The 8,543-nt window shown below is 52.5% G+C and overlaps 1 long non-coding RNA gene and 1 pseudogene across 3 annotated transcripts; one reads left to right on the top strand and one right to left on the bottom strand.

Moving 5' to 3' along the window:
- Nucleotides 1-2,272: 2,272 nt before the first annotated feature.
- On the bottom strand, nucleotides 2,273-4,254 carry LOC100940942 (annotated as a pseudogene). Its single transcript, XR_002773691.1, has 3 exons — nucleotides 3,588-4,254; nucleotides 2,915-3,303; nucleotides 2,273-2,883 (listed from the first exon to the last, which is right to left on the bottom strand). The product of XR_002773691.1 is annotated as a glucose-6-phosphate isomerase-like (transcript).
- Nucleotides 4,141-6,928, top strand: LOC111725679. 2 transcript variants are annotated; one of them, XR_002773693.1, is made up of 4 exons: nucleotides 4,141-4,240; nucleotides 4,348-4,519; nucleotides 4,843-5,390; nucleotides 5,670-6,928. It is a non-coding gene; the product is annotated as an uncharacterized LOC111725679 (long non-coding RNA). The 2 variants fall into 2 exon arrangements; XR_002773692.1 differs by lacking the exon at nucleotides 4,141-4,240 and having other exon boundaries at nucleotides 4,254-4,519.
- The last annotated feature ends 1,615 nt before the right edge of the window (nucleotides 6,929-8,543 follow it).

Here is an 8,543-nt window from a genome sequence, read left to right as displayed (position 1 = left end):
AAAAAGTTCCCTTCCACTAAGTTAGGAGTTAGAGGTGGTGAATTTCCTTAAGACATACATCAGTTGTTCCAAAAAGGCCTATGGGTTTTCATCTTTCTCTTGAGTAACAGTGGCCTATTCAGTATAATTCACAGGCTTCTGGTGAGTACATAAGCACCTGCTAAGCAGCCGGACATACGGCAGCAGCTCTGGTTCCTTTGGTAGTTCTGGGAGGACCGTAAGGCAGAGCCAGGCACTTCCCACTGAGGTTCACCCTCAGGAACAGCTTGATCGCCTGTTGGGTAACTAGCCCTTTCAGCTGGTGACATGGGGTCACTTGATTCATGTACCAATTGTCCCCATAAACTCTGGGTGCTGCCAGGGTCACATGATGCTTGGTCAGAGTTAGGGTTTGACTTAGCAGTAACATCATATGTGTGAACTAAAATAAAATCTTACGCTTTCCCCTCAGCGCAGACTGACTGGATCCCCTCTTGACCAAGAGGATCCCTAAAACTGAGTTGCTTGGCAGGAGAGGAGATCTTCAGACAGGCCTCCTCGTCCCCCCTCCCCTTCTAGAGATGTCCTTGGTGCTCATCAACAGGGGTGAGGCCAGGTAAGACCTTCCTACAGGTCCTCAACATACACAACAAACCACTGGGGACTGAGCATCTGTGTTTGCCTTGGATTACCACACCCTGATCTGAAGCTCTCCTTTCACAGCTCCTGGTCTATTGGACAGAGCCTAACTTTTTCAGCCAACTGTGAACCAAAGATTCTTTAAATCTACCCATCACTTTTAATCCCCCCCATTTCCAGATGTTCCATCTTTGGGGGCCAAAGCAATGTGTGTTTAACACCTAGTGACTTATGACCTCACCTATAATCCCTGTCTCCCTAAAATGTATAAAACCAAACCATAACCCCACCACTATGAGTCCCCATGCTAAGGCTTCTTGGGTGTGGCTCTGGGTCGTGTTCCTCAATTTTGGCTCAGAATAAACCTTCTTAACTTATTTTACTGAATATGGCTTCTTCTTTCTTCTTCTTCTTTTTTTTTTAGAGACAGAGTCTCACTTTATTGTCCTCTGTAGAGTTCTGTCACATCACAGCTCACAGCAACCTCCAGCTCTTGGGCTTAGGCAATTCTCTCGCCTCAGCCTCGGCCTCCCAAGTAGCTGGAACTACAGGCACCCCCCACAGTGCCCGGCCATATTTTTGTTGCAGTTTGGCCAGGGCCAGGTTTGGACTCACAACCTTTGGTATATGGGGCCAGTGCCCTACCCACTGAGCCACATGTGTCACCCACTGAGTATGCCTTCTTTTCTATCAACATATCTTTCTAAGTTGGCTGGCACCTGTAGCACAGTGGTTATGGCACCATCCATATACACCAAGGCTGGTAGGTTCCAACCCAGCCTGGGCCAGCTAAACAACAATGACAACTACAACAAAAATTAGCTGGGCATTGTGGCAGGCGCCTGTCATCCCAGCTAGTTGGGAGGTTGAGGCAAGAGAATGGCTTAAGCCCAAGAGTCTGAGGTTGCTGTGAGCTGTGACACTCCAGCACTTTACCAAGGGCAACATAGTGAGACTATGTCTCAAAAAACAAAACAAAGCAAAACACAACATATCTTTCTAAGTTAAATCATCAGTTTGGACAAATGTTTGGACTTCAATATATTTGTCAGGATCATAAGAAAATTTACCTAAATAACTTTTATGTTATTTTTGAGATAGAATCTTACTATGTCACCCTTAGTAGAGTACTGTGGGGTCACAGCTCACAGCTGTGGGCTTAAGCAATTCTCTTGCTTCAACCTCCCAAGTAGCTGGGACTATAGGCAGCTACCACAATGTCTGGCTATTTTTAGAGACGGGGTCTTGCTGTGGCTCAGGCTAGTCTCGAACCTGTGAGCCTAGGCAATCCACCCCCCTGGGCCTCCCGAGTGCTGGGATTGCAGGTGTGAGCCACCCGCCTGGCCGCTAAATCACTTTTTTTTTACAATCTCCTTTGTGGCATCTTTATTTTTCTACCTAGGATATGAACACAGGTCAGAAGAAACAGCTGCACTGAAACACGTCAGCCAGTTGTAAACCAGGAAGACAGTGGATGGATGTGGAGGGGGTTGAGGTGACAATTCCAGATCAGCATCTCCCAAACGGCTACTGGTCCAAGCCCTCAAGCAGAGGGTGCTCTGGGGAAGGAGAGGCAGGACCATGCAGAGCAGGCTCTGGAGAGGAGGGACAAGAGGCAGTGGTCACCACAGGGGCTGCAGCTGAGGTGAGCGTGTTAGATTACGGCCTCGTACTCCCGTTTGATGAAGTTGATCAGCTCATCAGTGGAAGACTCATGCGAGGTTACTGGAGTGCTGCCATCGAGCTTAGGCTCTATCTTCTTAGCCAGCTGCTTTCCCAGCTCCACTCCCCTCCGGTCAAAGCTGTTGTGTCCCAGATGATGCCCTGAACAAAGATCTTGTGCTCGTTCATGGCGATCAAGGCTCCAAGGATGAATGGTGTGAGCTTCGTGAACATGATAGGGTTGGCTGGGCGATTTCCTTCAAAGACCTTGTGCAGCAGCAGCTTCTCCAAGTCCTCTGGATTATTTCCTGCGGTATGGAGTTCCTTCCAGGCTTCATCTGTAGATTTCGGCTTCATCAGGGCTTCTGTCTGGGTCAAGAAATTGGACAGGAGGATCTTGTGATGCAAACCCTTCTGTTCTGGGTGCTGGGTCTGGACCAGAACGAGAAAGTCACAGGGTATCATCTAGGTGCGTTGGTGGATGAGCTGGTGGAAGGCATGCTGGCCATTGGTCCCTGGCTCCCCCCACACAGTGGGGCCCGTCTGGTGGTCCACACGAACACTGGACTTGGTGATGTACTTCCTGTTGGACTCCATGTTACCCTTGAGTGGGGACAGAAACATAGCCCTCTACTTGCTGGAAGTAAGCAGCAAGGCGGTGCAGGCACTGGCCGTAGGGCAGCATGGTGTGGGTCTCAAACCCAAAGCAGCTGATGTACCAGACGCCCAGCAGGGCCAGCAGCACAGGGGCATTCTTTTCCAGAGGCTTCGTGTGAAAGTGCTGGTCCATCCAGTGAGCCCCTGAGAGCAGCTGCTGGAAGTTGCCAAAACCCATGTGCAGGGCAATGGAGAGTCCGATGGCTGACCAGAGGGAGTGGCGTCCTCCCACCCAATCCCAGAACTCAGACATTTTTGCACGGTCCATCCCAAACTCCTTCACTTTGTCTGTATTGGTGGACAGGGCAACAAAGTGCTTTGCAACTGTTGAGGGATCCTCGGCTGTCAGGAGAAAGCACTCCTTCACTGTTCCTGCATTTTTTTTTTTTTTTTTTTTTTTTAGACAGAGCCTCAAGCTGTCCCCCTGGGTAGAGTGTCGTGGCATTACAGCTCACAGCAACCTCCAACTCCTGGGCTCAAGCGAGTCTCCTGCCTCCGCCTCCCAAGTAGCTGGGACCACAGGCGCCCGCCACAACGCCCGGCTATTTTTTGGTTGCAGCCGTCATTGTTGTTTGGCGGGTCGGGCTGGGGATTCGAACCCGCCACCTTAGGTGTACGTGGCTGGCGCCTTAGCCGGTTGAGCTATAGGCGCCGAGCCGTTCCTGCATTCTTGATGGTCTCCTGGGTGGTACACGTCTTGGAGGCAATGATGAACAGGGAAGAATCCGGGCTCAGGTTGGCCAGGGTTTTGAAAATGTGGGTTCCATCAATGTTGAAGACAAACCAGAACCGGGGGACCCTCTGAGGAGTATGGCTTGCAGGCTTCAGTCACCATGAGGGGCCCCAGGTCGGAGCCTCTGATGTCAATGTTGATGACGTCCATGACAGCCTTGCCTGTGTACCCCTTCCATTCACCACTCTGCACACGCTGGCAGAAAGTTTGCATCTTGTCCAGGACTCTGTTGACCTCTGGCATCACATCCTGGCCATCCACCAGAATGGGTGTGTTTGGTTCGGCAGGGCCACGTGTAATACTGGCGGATCCTCAGTATAATTGATCTTGCCATTGCGCATGCGCTCCCAGGCAGCCTCCACACCCCTGGACTTGACCAGGTCCACCAGGATCTTCATCACCTCCTCCGTCACAAGGTTCTTGGAGTAATCCACCAGAATATGCCCATGGTTGGTGTTGAGGTGTTGAAATGGCTGAAGCGCTCCTTGTTGGCTTCGAGAAGGCTGCGCAGGTGGAGCTGGGAGCCGTGCTCGCGGTACCGCTGCTGCAGCTTCTGGCACTGTGGTCTGGGTGAGCGCGGCCATCGCGGGACTAGAAGGTTGCGCTGACCCGGACATGGGCGGAGCAGGAACGAGGCGGGCGGCCGGCGGGGCTAAATCACTTTTAATTTGCTTCAGATCAGGTAAAGAAAAAGGAACATGCGTGCGGGAGGGAATTAACCAGTCACTACCTGCATAGGCACAAAGACTGGTATAAACCCAGAAGGAAGTTTCCAGGCAGGCACCTGAGTCTCAGTTACAGGTCGGGTGAGGCGGAGGCGAGCTCGAAGCAGGGGCCGCTGCGAAAGTGGTGGGTAGGGGGGCACCTATGGCCCTCCGTTTCCTTCCCAGTGGGGTGTAAGCCTTATTATTTTTTAACATAAAGCGGCATTTTCCTCAGGGCAAAAAAAAAAAAATTCTTTTTAAACAAATGGGACCTCACTCCAGTTACCTAATTTTCTGCAAAACAAATCCAGTTGCAAAATGGCGTGATAATTAACACTCCCTGTTTAATTAACACCGCTTTAAATAAACACCGGTGTTTAATTAACACCGCTTCTCCCTGTCCCTGGAGTTCTGCGGCCACGCCTCAGTGCAGAGCAGCTGCCTTTTCTTATACGTTTCGGGGTCCAGGAGCTCCCAGGGCTTCAGCCTGCAGCCTCGGGGGAAGTCTCGTCCGTCCGGTGGAGGAAGAGTTTCTCACCTATAGGAAGAACATCGGACAGACGCCGTTTGGGGCGCACGTCCTCCTCCCCGACCCCCGGACGCAGAGGGAGTGGAGCCGGCTGATGAGCGCCCCGCGGCCCACCCCCCCCGCCTCCCCCGGCCCTGCTCTCCGCCGTCCCCCTGGGGGGCGTGGAGGGGGGGAGCAGCCTCCGCGGGAGACCCGAGGCCCGGTGTGCGGACCTCCCTCCCAGGGCTGCGACCCTAGACAGGACTCCATTTTATCCGTGTGCGTATCATCCAATTACAGAATTCCCGGCACGGATCGGTGTCCTGGTGGTAATTTGCCTGAAGAAGGAAAGCGCAACACTCTGGAGGGCAGAGGGCGCATCCCGAGAGCCCTGGGTTTCCTGTGCCGCCCGCCAGGCGTGGCGACTGAGGGGCAGCGTGGTCGGCGGGTACCTGGGGGCCCGCCCGTCGAAGGTGCACCGGGCGTCTCGGAGGACGCGTTCTTACAGGTCAGAGGGCACGCCACCGTCCGCCCAGCTGTCCCGGATTAAACAGGCGACAGTGTTCACTGGGGGAGTGGGATGAACACAGCGGGGGGTGGGGGATGGAAAAGCCAGCGCGCCAAGACCCTCTAGGGCGGGAAGGAGCGGGGACCGCGCGCCCTCGGCCCGCCTGGTGCAGGCGGGGCGGAAGGAAGGGACCCTCCAACTCTCTATGTTGGAAAAAGGGAAGCGAAAACGCCCCCACGCCTCACCCGGAGTCTGTCACCCACCTAAACGCCGCGACAGGCAGCAGGAGAGCGCGCGCCTCTGGGGAGCACAGGACCCAGGTCATTCCCACGCTGAGTCCCCAAGAGACAGCTGGGCTGGTGACGTCGCGACCCAACTCCTGGAAATCGGGCTGTCCTGGCAGCGAAGAGGGATGGGAGCATAAACAATAACAATAACTAAAGAAGTAGGAGGTCGGGATGACTCACAGTGGTGAGTCCAAAACACGGAGTCCGCAGTGAGCGTCTGTACAGCCGAAGATTGCTCTTCCTCGCCCGGGCACCCAAGATGAAACGCGGGGCACCTCCCTCTGAGTTCCTGCTGAGTCCCAGCGATGCAAAAAATAATTAGCAGAGGAAGGCGTTTATTGAAAGAAAACAGCTCCAGCATGGAGGGGAGGTTGAAACAACTCACCCTTCTCTGTGGTTATTCCTTTACGTGTAGGCTGTGTTTCATCCCCTTCCAATCAGATTCCTATTCCATTCAGTCATTCCTCCAACGAACCCACTGGGGCCCTTTGCCCTCAGAGCACTGCCTTACGGCAGCCAGTTCCCTCTTAGTCACAGTGGTTGACTGTTTGCCTCAGGAAGTCTGGAAGGTAGTCATAACCTCCAGGGTGGTCACACAGGTAATCTAAATATACCTTAACTAAGCAGGAAAACTGGAACCTGCATGCTTCTGACCCATACAACTACTATGTTACATAGGTGGCAAAGGGGACAGCAGATCTGAGATGGAGTCACTGTGGCTATACCTAGCTCCATAACCAAGGCCACAGGGCCTCATCCTTCAGGAGTACAGGCTCAGTAATCTGGCTACTATGCTGGACACATGCTCAGGACTCTTCCCTCCAAACAAATGTCTCTCCCTGGCCTTGCTCACACCTGGGTTGCTTGAGCTCAGGAGTTGGAGACCAACCTGTGTTGGAGCCGGGATGCTAGGTCACTGGCCCCAGCCCGTGAAACTGCCAGGACGCAGACCACTGTACAAGCTTGCTCAGGGTATGGCTCCCCATAAGTGCCGGGGACCCCGTTGTCTCAGTCAGGTAAAGCTCCCAATCAGGAGGAGCCAATTGTCTCAGTGAGGTCAGAGGTGCCAGAGTGCCTCAAAGATGCAGCAGTCAGTCTTAGTGGGAGCCTCGACTAGCTTCTTCTGTGGCTGTTTATATTTATACCACCACTGTGATGACTGCCGAGCAATGATATATGTACCTGGGTGCTCTAGTGCCTCTTAATGAGAGACCAATCCCTTCCCCATTCCCTTTTTACCAACGTGTTTCTTTTCAGGTGTCTCCTACAAGCCTGAACAAGAATGAGACCTCGTTTCTACAAAAAATAGAAAAATTGAGCAGCATGTGTGGCTCAAGGAGTAGGGCGCTGGCCCCATATACTAAAGGGGGAGGGTTCAACCCCAGCCCTGGCCAAAAACTGCAAAAAAAATTAAAAAAAAAAAAGAGGTAGAGGTTTGTTCCAGCTGGCAGAGCAACTGCAGACCAGAGTCCAAAAGGGCCACACTCCCTGACTGGCTCAGCTTCCTCCTTTTATCTCCAGTCAAAAATTCTGGCCCTTTCTTATTGATCAGTTTGAATCAAGCTGGAGAAGCGGGCTCCAGCTTTTACAGAACCGTGGACTTTACAGAAGTCTTAGTTTCTAGGTCCCAGGAAGTTTCTACTGCCTCCTAAGAGCTGAGAGGCCATGGGGGAAGACCTGGCAGGCGTGTCCTTGGGCCTTCTTGAGAGACCTCATTCTCTTAGACCTCACTTTTTCCTGGTATCTTCTCTCAACATGGCCACTCCTGGCTCGGCGCCTGTGGCTCAAGTGGCTAAGGCGCCAGCCACATACACCTTTAAGGTGGCGGGTTCAAATCCAGCCTGGGCCTGCCAAACAACAATGACGGCTGCAACCAAAAAAAATAGCTGGGTGTTGTGGCAGGCACCTGTGGTCCCAGCTACTTGGGAGGTTGGGGCAGGAGACTAGCTTGAGCCCAGGAGTTGGAGGTTGCTGTGAGCTGTGATGGCACAGCACTCTACCCAGGGGGACAGCTTGAGGCTCTGTCTCAAAAAAAAAAAAAAGGCCACGCCTACCTTCACAGTAGGCTGAGTAAGTGAGTGATTTATCTTTTCCAGCCTCCACAAAGGAAGGCAGCCGGGGACAGGGACTTGGGAAAGGCAGATAGGTCAGTCAGCTTGTAATGGTGCCTGCCATATCTTCCCCTCTGCACCCCACCACTCACAAGGCCCTGCCCTCCAGTCACACTGACCTCCACCCTCATCCCATGGCCACCTGTTTCCCTTTGGATACCAGCAGCTGACAATGCTGGGGCTGCACTTCCACAGGCCACTGATCTGCTGATGCTGAGTAGGGCTGCCCTTGTAAGTAGGACACGACTCGGTGTCTCACACTTGACCATTTTGTTGGTGTTGGTAATTGAACCCCTATATCAGTGTATTTCTTTTCCCCCTCCTGCTCTCATTTCAGGGAATTAACACACAAAAATGTCCCTTTTATGTATTTCATGCTGCAAAAATTTCCCTTTGACCATTGACCCCAGGCACCCAGTTCTCGCTGTGGGTAGATCAATCCCTGTGAGCCTTTAGAGACATTTCATGTACATTCAGGCAAATCTAACTATAACGTTTTTTAAAAACTCCCCTCCTTTTTACACGCAAATGTGTGCATATACACGTACTACATACTGTGATGCACTCGGTTTTTTTATCCCTCCACTTATAATACCTAACATTCTATTGTGGAGACCACTTCCTATCTAGAATAGGGACTTTCTCCATCTATCCACAAGACTTTCTTCATATAGAAAGAGATTTGCGGCTCGGCGCCTATAGCTCAACCGGCTAAGGCGCCAGCCACGTACACCTAAGGTGGCGGGTTCGAATCC

Source organism: Otolemur garnettii, unplaced genomic scaffold (assembly GCF_000181295.1).
Source record: "Otolemur garnettii isolate 467f Iridium unplaced genomic scaffold, OtoGar3 scaffold00046, whole genome shotgun sequence".
NCBI lineage: Eukaryota > Metazoa > Chordata > Mammalia > Primates > Galagidae > Otolemur > Otolemur garnettii.
The sequence above is the reverse complement of the archived record's forward strand: the minus strand, read 5'-3'. Positions and strand labels throughout refer to the sequence as shown.